Raw genomic sequence first — 8,909 nt, 5'->3', positions numbered from 1 at the left:
GGTTTCATTTAGGTATTCTTTTAGCAAGAGGCAGACCGTGTTTCAGTTCACCACGATGAGCATTATCCCAACTGGTCGCTCCTTCTACCTGCAGCTTTGGCCTAGCCTGAAGGGGCTCAGCCCCACGGGCTGCTGCAGGCCCCAGCCACACGGCCTGCAAATGTCACTGTCCAGCCAGGCTGTTCCTGTGCTTAATTACCTCCTTTTTAATGATCTTAGGCTGTGAGCTAAACCTGCCACTGTGCAGTTATATAACCAGATTCTTCTTCTTATGCTTAGATTACATCATGCTATGTTAACTTCTTATGCTCACATTGCCATAAAAGTGCCTGTCTTTAAGGAGGTGCAGAAAAGATGCAGTCCTATGACGAGGTGGCAATTTGATCAGGTGTGACACGCAAAGAGCAGCAGAAAGGAAGCATCCCTGCATCACAGGTGGGACGGGAGAGAGAACAAAAGCTGCCTGCGCCAATCCTGTGCAGATGCTGTGAAGTCAGGAGCTGACTGAATGCCTTTGATGCACTTAGCGCATTGTTCAGGGAATTCTGCTCTCTGCTCTGCCTCCCATTTCTTGGCCTGTGTCCCAGAAGTGCCTCTGAGCTTCCTTGGGAGTAACAATTCTCAAATAAATTTCTTGGGGGGAAGACTCAGAAATGTAACAGATTTGAGAAAATTAAGAGAACAATTATTCTTAAAAAAAAAAAAAAAAAAAAAAAAAAAAAAAGGGGGTGCAATAGTAAGATGTTAAGCTTTTCCAAATAAATTCAAATAAATTATATAAGCAGCTTTTACTTTTATGTTTTCTTCTGCACTAAAGGCCCAGCAAGCCTCAACTTTAACACAATGCTGGAAGGGCCCAGCTTTTCCATTAGGAACCCTTCTGGAAGTGCCAAGAGGCCAGGGCAGAGTTCCTGAACTGTGCTCGTCCTCGCCCTGAGCGATGCAGCAGCTGGCAGCTGCAGCCCTCAGTCAGGGAAGGTGACCAGTGTTAATAAGGGAGGTGAAAGATGCGTGATCTGCAGCATGAGGGGCAAGCAAGAGAGAAAATAATACATTTCCATTGCATAGGAGAGAAGGCTGGCAGTAATTCCGAGGGAAGACATAACCTTTAGCTGCGAGGAAGACTGTATCCAACCTCTCATCTTCTTTACTTCGAAGTGCAACTAAAACCAGAAATCAGTCCATTTTAGGATGGCATTACACTGACTTGTGTCACATACTGCCAAATCACTGAGTGCGCACTTGGATGGGACTGTACGGATGGCAATGTGTGTTTACAAAAGTCAGGGCACTGTACTGGACAAAGGCCTTCATGCTGGGGATGCTGTTTCAGCCACACAAAGTCCCCTTGTTAGGTGGATTTTAATTGGATGTTTTATCCTGCCAAATGGACAAACATTACAGAAGTCTCAGGGATAAGCAGAGCCCTGGGAACATATAGATAACAGCAAGCATAACAGGATGTTGGCTCAAGCATTGTTCATGATCAGGTCTGTGTTTTAAAGGAATACAACAAATTGTAATTCTGAAGTGTCACTTTGAATTTATGACCTTGTGTTGCATTTAATCACTTAGAATGCATCATCCTGTGTTATGTCTTATCGCATTAGGCTACAGCCGAACACAGGGAGATGCAACGTTACATGGAACAAGTTGGAATCTGAAGAGATGCAAAAGCTTTTGCAGGTAAAAATGTGCACAGCTGAGTTTCAGGAAGGCTTTCAGCAGGGGCGACACGCAAATTCCCCCCACTGCTTCTCTTCCCAACAACCTGACAGGCTCTTGTCGTTTCATTTAGGCTACAAAGAGTGAAAATATATCTTGTGAAGAGTGTGGAACATAGCCAATGCTTTTTACTGTCTTTTTCCCTAAAATATGGATGCACAAAGATCACATGGGAGGACACCATGCAGAACCCATTTGCAGATTCCCACCCTTCTCCTGTTCACGGTTTTCTGGAAACAAGGAATGCCCAAGTCATCTTAGCAACTGCTTTTGAATGCATTGAATCAGAACTACAAACTCAGTAAAACTGAGCTAATTTAAGAATTACTAAGGTCCAGAGGGATTGCTGCTAACAGACAGTCTCAGCCTGTATATAAAAGCAGCCAGGCAATCTCCCCTGTAATTCCTGCTGGCAGCCCTGACGCTGGAGGCGGCATCACTCCCAGCTGGTGCCTCCGTCTTCTTTCCCCAGGGAAGGACTGGGCAGGCTCAGCACTGCTGTGCCCTGCGGGATGCATGGCCCCTGAGCTGAGCTGGCTCCATCCTCCTGCCAGGGGACTGCTGACCCTCCCGTCCCGGCTGTAGGGCAGCAGGCGGCTCAGTGCAGGGATGTGACCCACGAGCAATGAGAGTCACACTCATGCACCTCCGAGAAGTGGAACCCAAGGGGCTGGGGAGGGAGAAAAGGAACACAAAGCCTGGGAAATTCCTTCTGATTGCTTACAGGCTGTACTTGGAGTCAACGCCACCCATTAGCAGAGCTGAGCGGCGGCAGTGCGGATGGCGGCACCGCATCGGCTGATTCAGGAAGCAGATGCCCTTGAGTGAGGCAAACGCAGCAAAGAAGCCGACTTCAGGCTGCCTCCGAAGAACTGCTGACGGATGCTCCTGTCACCTCCTCTGCGTCAGCCGGCCGGGCACAGCCCGCTCCTCCCGGCGGCAAGCTGCCCCTCAGGACAGAGGGGAAGCTGTAATGGCATCTCAGCTCAGCTGGCACTAAAACTCAAATTCAGATTAATTGAATACAGCTTCTCTTTCTTCATGGACTTCAATTTTCCAGGGCTTTTGAGATGTCTATATAAATGTCCGGAGATTAATGTACTATCTCTGAAAAGTCCATATTAGTTTTGCTTAGACTGGGCTTACTCCTTTATAGCCCAAATCACAGTGCAACAGGGGGGTAGAGAAACAAGGCAAAACCTCTTTGTGCTTCTTCTTAGCTAGGACCTGTAAAATGCTTTTCCAAAGGTTAAATAACATTTATGAGTGATATTTAGCCAGGTAAGCCTTCATTTAATGCCTAAAAAATGACTTGAGTTCCGAACTCACTTCCTGAGGTGCTATTCATCACCTAAGATGACATAAATTGTACAGAACCTGTTTTACCACTCCAGTTTCACAAGCCCATAATGTCCATTTATAAAATTAAAAAAAAAAAAAAAATGCAGCACAAGGAAGTTTTCTTTGAGACGTGCAGACTTTGGCACTGCAAAGCGGGTGCGCAGGGGCAGCAGCCCGGCTGCAGCAGCCTCCAAAGCACTCCCATCTCCAGGGAGCAGACCGAAGAGCCTTTCCTCATCAACAAATGTGGTTTTTGTGCATTTAAAAATCCTCGACAGATTTCTCTTCCACGAGCCCAGCCACCCTGGGAGCCCAGATAAACATAACACCCACGCTCTCCTGTGACAGAGTTCAGCAAGCTCAGCGTCTCTTGGTGGCAGGCTCCAGAAGCCAACATTAACGTACCAAGGTAGTCCATTTGCAATTCTGCTGACTGTGTTTCCTCTCTACCAAAGGTCTGCATTAGATATATTCACAAGAAAAGTTTCCCACAGAAAATGATAATGATAAAAGCCAGTTCGTGACAAGGCAAGGTAGCGCCACCTCAGGCTCTTCGCTCCTCGTACTGTTTCATTGGAGCAGGGCTCTTCATCTCAGGGCCACAGCCAAATGAGTTTTAAAATATCTGCTAAAGGTGAAGTCGCTCTTCTACACTAAGTATTAATATATTGGCTGAGAAGTATCTCCAAGCAAGTAAGATTACTTACAGAATTAAGTGGGAATAAAAATATTAGTATGGACATTCGTGGCTTGCCCGTGTCTGTTGCCTCCGTTACTCTTCGATGGCTCACCCTGGAGTACAATTTTCTGTTACCCTCTGGACTTACACAGTGAAGTTTTGCAAGAACAATAATTGCTAAAGCATTATACTAGTATTTAGGCATGTCACTTAATCTTCAATGGACCATATAGTTTCAGTGAGAAGTATGCATCTGAAATGCTCTGTTAGATCTTAAGGTCGTGTTGAAAAAAAAAAAAAAAAAGAGATGGCCACATGCTATAGAGCAGGCGCTCATCATCTACTGCCAGGTGTAAAGACACGGGAAGAAAACAAGAGGCCAGCACTGAAAGTCAGGACAATGACTAATACTTTCCAGCTGAAGAATGGTAATGAGGATGATGATAATAACTACAATAATTGTGACCCAACAGCGTATATGTTATTTGATGTTTCTAGAATTCATGGGGATTCTACAATGAACTCATGTAAACAGGTATACGGTTGTATTATAGTTCTTGCTGTTTTTACAATATACAGTATTTTAGAGACTGTACATACTGAAGTAGGTTAAATTCACGCTTTCAACATTTTCCACTATTTTCCCATTTTTTTTAGGGACTTGCCAGTCACCAGTTTCTAGCAGACTTAACCCAAACTTTTGTGATCACATAATTTTGTCTTCATTACTGTAACCATAAAATCAGCCAACAACCTGTTATGAATCTAATCTAATGTATCAAAAAAAAAAAAAAAAAAAAAAAAGCACTCAGGAGGAAGATAAGAAAACCCACATCTCTTCCAACAAAGCAACGCAAATTCTGATTTTCTCATCACAAAACTGGCCCACTGTCTACATGGGAAACCACAGCAAGCCAACCACAGTAGGTTGCTACATGATGCCATGTTCATTATAGCAAGATTTGGTTTAACTGCAATGTGGAAATTGACTCCCTCAGTACTTGGGAGAGCAAGGAAAAGTTCACAGCAAAAGCTAAATGGTAGTGTCTACATTCAATCATCTGCATTTAACTGATAATAATGTAATTAATTTGAAGAAAAGATCACCCTTCCTATGCTAATTTTGCACAATACAAGATTTCTCCTCTGGCTAGTGTACAAAATTCTAGCTCATTTAATTCCTTCGGCATCTGCATCACAGTTTTAAATATAGTATTTGTAAATGTAAATTTAAGATAAACCAACTGACAGGTAATTGATTTCAGTAAACTACTAGCAGATTTTTGCCTTCATGGACTTCACTGAATCATTAAGCATTTGCTCAAAGCATTATTTGCTCAGATTTAACAACTGCATGAAGTTATGTTAATAGTCACAGACTTTTACTATGAGAACGAGAGGGCAGATTTTGTGACAGTAGCTCAGCTGCTAAGCTTCCAACAGCTTACCTTACCTTCCAGAATTTGTGTCCAGAACCTGACACAAAATGTCCAACAGGGCTGATACACAATTAGTGTATTTAGATATTTGTCCATTCAAGTTACTGGTGAGATTCATGCAAGTAGAGGGCGAGTCTTGACAATCCATTTTTTTCATATTTCCTGATGGTATTTCTAGCTCTTCCAATTTCACTCCTGGCCAGTATCTGAGAAAACAGAGGTAAACAAAAATGAAAAATGATGAAAAGGAAATGAGCCACCTGCTTTGAACCTCGGAGGGTTGGTATTTATTCTGAGCAGGAGTCTGCAGGGTATCTGGGGTTTCTAATTACTCCAGTTGGTTCACTTCGTATCTATGACCATCTGGATATTTGTGGGTTAGCAATTAAAAGCAGTAAATGAAACAGTTGAAAATATTACTGTTCAGCTTACGGAAGTATTTTTTATTAAAGACTAAGAAAAGACATACGAGAAATCTCCACTGCAAATGGAACAATGATGTATGTGTGTGTCTCTGCTAGGGCCAGGTTTTCTTGCTGATCGTGGAAAGCCCAGTGGAGGCTTTTTGTGAAGGAAGCTCCATAGCTTGAAAATGCTTAAGAAGAGACACTCCACTGGCAATAAGCAAATCCAAGGTACCCGTGAGAAGAGTATTGTTTGCATGCTTATTTTTAAAGTTTAATTTCAGCAATTGTTGCATGTTCTGAATGAGTGCCATGGGAGCAATCCAACTGATTGAAAGCACTCAGAACCCATTCCCACCTCAGGCAGATGATCCAGGTGCAGAAGAATACTTCCCATAACACCCACCTTTAGAGAGGAAAACCTTTCACATCAACCTCTCCAGAAAATCCCCAAACCCTGCTGAGCAAAGCGTGAGCCCCTGCTCAGCCTCCTGCTGCCTTGTCCAGCCCAGTGCTGAACCTGCAGACCAGCTCCCAGCCTTTAGGGAAGATTTCCTTCCAGCAGGACACACTTACAATCAAGCCTTGGATTGTGATGCTTTCAAACTCTTTCCATATTTATGACAGATACCAGGGATTAACTTCCATTTATGAATTTAACAATGATTACGCTTTATTATCCTCCACACAAACAAATATTAGGAACAACTGAATTACACATAAAGGCATTCTTTATGCATTTATTTACATATCCCAAGAAAGACAGTATTCATGTTGTATAATTCTGATTGCATGCTTCGTCGAGCATTAAAAAGGTTTACCACCGCCTGACTTCCAGAGTTTGACAATTTTGACAGCTTAACTCCGAATGTGTGCACGAACAAACAAGCGAGTCGGTAAAGACACGAGGTGTGCTGAGCAGTGTGGAATGCTGTCAAATGACTCTCCTGTCACAATAATCATTTCTAGTAGGTGTTACTCCACACTGACATCTTTATTTCTGAGAATTTCACATACTAACAAGCTATTCATTTGTACTGTACCTATTTGCAGATACAGACTCCCGTCCCTCTACGTGACACCCCAGGATGGCCTGCAAGGCTGAGCTTCGGTTGTGTTCTGCTTCCAAGCTGGCTGGAGCTTGTCTTTGTCTGAAAATGGGGCCAGTACAAATGGAGTGTCTCGAGGAGAGTCACACACTGAGCAATGCTCATAGCCAGCTCGAGCTTGAAGAAGAGGGTCTGCATTTCCACATCCTTCCAACTAAGAGGGTGTACAAGACCATTAGAAATAATAAGTAATGGAGAAAAAATAATGAATCTGTTCAGAAGATCATGTTTAACAAGGGAGAAAAATAGAAAAAGAATGAAAGCAACCCACCTGTGTGGCCTATCATTTCCTCCCAAGTTAGTTGATGTCATGTTATTTATTCAGTTAGCGTTTCTGAAGCTAACATTATTTACCTAGCTGAAACCTCTGGAAGATTTGTTTATAAGGATATTTTCCTCCAAGATTTTAAGGTTAAATTGTTAGATCGTCTCGTGTTTCTATTTTAACACGAGCAGAATTATACTGCCAGTATCTGAAGCATACAATGGTCCTCTGACTGGTTTAGTCTAATGAAGAAAGTTTATCCTGATTAAAAATGTCTCCTGGACAGCACAAGTACACTGAAGATACCTGCTACAGCTTCTTTTGAAATGTCTTTTCCCTGGGTACTCCTCAATGCCTTTGGCTTTCCCACAGCTGGGATAAGCACAGAGCCACTCCCTGCAAGGCGAAGGCACCAGCAACATGACCCAGGAAAGAGCAGGGATGGTTTGCAGAAGTGTCAGAGGGACCACTGGATGTAAGGTTCACTTTCTTGCTTTCTGAGCACGTATCAGCCTGTATCAAACGTCTGACCCTGGGCAAGGCCCAGCCATTAGAGGTGGACCAGTGGCCAGTGATCCAAGGCAACCAGAACGGTGCAGGAGGTGAGACAGCTCCACATGCTCACAGGCAGCCAGGAGAACCTGGCATGGGTGCGTCCACAACAATTAAGCTGCTGACTGACAATATTTACTGCAGACCTATCTCCCTTTTTTATTAATTTCTCATTAATGTTTCCCAAACACAAATGTTTCCCAAAACCTACTGATGCCCACATTTCTCCACCAGTTTATGCTGAATGGCCCATGTCCACAGCCACATCTACATCCACATCCACGTCCGTGGTCAGGCAGCGCAGGGCTCGGGGGGGCTGTCAGTCCCTCTCCATCCCTGCTTGCTGCTCTGCACCCACTGTGCATTATTGGCTGCATGAGTCGCACAGAATGAACCTTTTAAACAGTGAATACCAAAGTATGAGGATTTGGCTGTACAAACATTCAGATTTGAAAGATGTCTCTGATTTGTCAATATTTTTACAAATTCCTAGTAACTGGTGTGAATCCAATCCAGAAATCTGAGCCAGTCATAAACAAAGTGCTGGAACAAATAATGCTGCTGCTGCTGAATTAACTCTATGACAATCTGTAAGTACCTCAAAATTATTCATATGCTGAGAATTCGTGTAAATATTGCTACCATGGTGTCCTTGGTGACTGATCAGATGAGTAACTGCCATTTGTGTTTTGTTTGTTTGTTTTGAAAATGTTCCTAGCAGTTTTACTGGCAGGTAAAAATGGGATTTGTCAGAGCAGCAAGCCCAAGGAAAGCCCTTCTGGAGCCCAGTGTACAGCTCAAACTGGGCTCACTATTGTTAGTAATCTTCCCTCTCTTTTGTGAAAATCAAAGGTGTTTTTTTGTTTTTGTTTTTGTTTTTTCATTTTCAGGTCTTTAAAGTATGTACAAAGCACAACAGGATTTGGTGTTTGTAAGTGTGGCTTTTTTCTTTGGACTATTACCCAAAGAATCCAACAACATTCATTCCACGTTTTTCCATACAAAGATGACAGAGCACTGCTGATGTCTTAATGTCTGATTTATTCTCTAATTTATTATTCATTTACTTCTAGCTCATAATGCCTGATTTATTCCCTAATTTATTCATTTATCCCCTGACTTAGCCCTATATCATCCAATCCCAAATTAAAAGAAAAAAAATATATATAGTCCGTGCGGCAGGTAACCAATAAGCCACTGTAATTTTGAACAGCACGCAGAAAGATAAAATATAATGGTGGAGGTAGGAATTTATGTAAAAAGCTCATTGCTAGATCAGGCACATATGCCATATTGAAGAGGATGTCAGAAGCACCTTGCTGTAGTTATAGCAACCATATGTTTAGCTAGGAGAACACATTGCTGGGGATTCAGGGGGCTCAAACGCCACTGGGA

At 42.9% G+C, this 8,909-nt stretch overlaps 1 long non-coding RNA gene across 1 annotated transcript in view; it reads right to left on the bottom strand.

Moving 5' to 3' along the window:
• Positions 1-782: 782 nt before the first annotated feature.
• Positions 783-8,909, bottom strand: part of LOC137862621 (uncharacterized) — a 63,475-nt gene continuing 55,348 nt past the window's right edge. Inside the window, exon 4 of the long non-coding RNA XR_011100431.1 lies at positions 783-5,390. This is a non-coding gene — a long non-coding RNA (uncharacterized lncRNA). The remainder of the gene's footprint in view (positions 5,391-8,909) is intronic.

This window comes from Anas acuta, chromosome 11 (genome assembly GCF_963932015.1).
Source record: "Anas acuta chromosome 11, bAnaAcu1.1, whole genome shotgun sequence".
Lineage (NCBI taxonomy): Eukaryota > Metazoa > Chordata > Aves > Anseriformes > Anatidae > Anas > Anas acuta.
The sequence above is the reverse complement of the archived record's forward strand: the minus strand, read 5'-3'. Positions and strand labels throughout refer to the sequence as shown.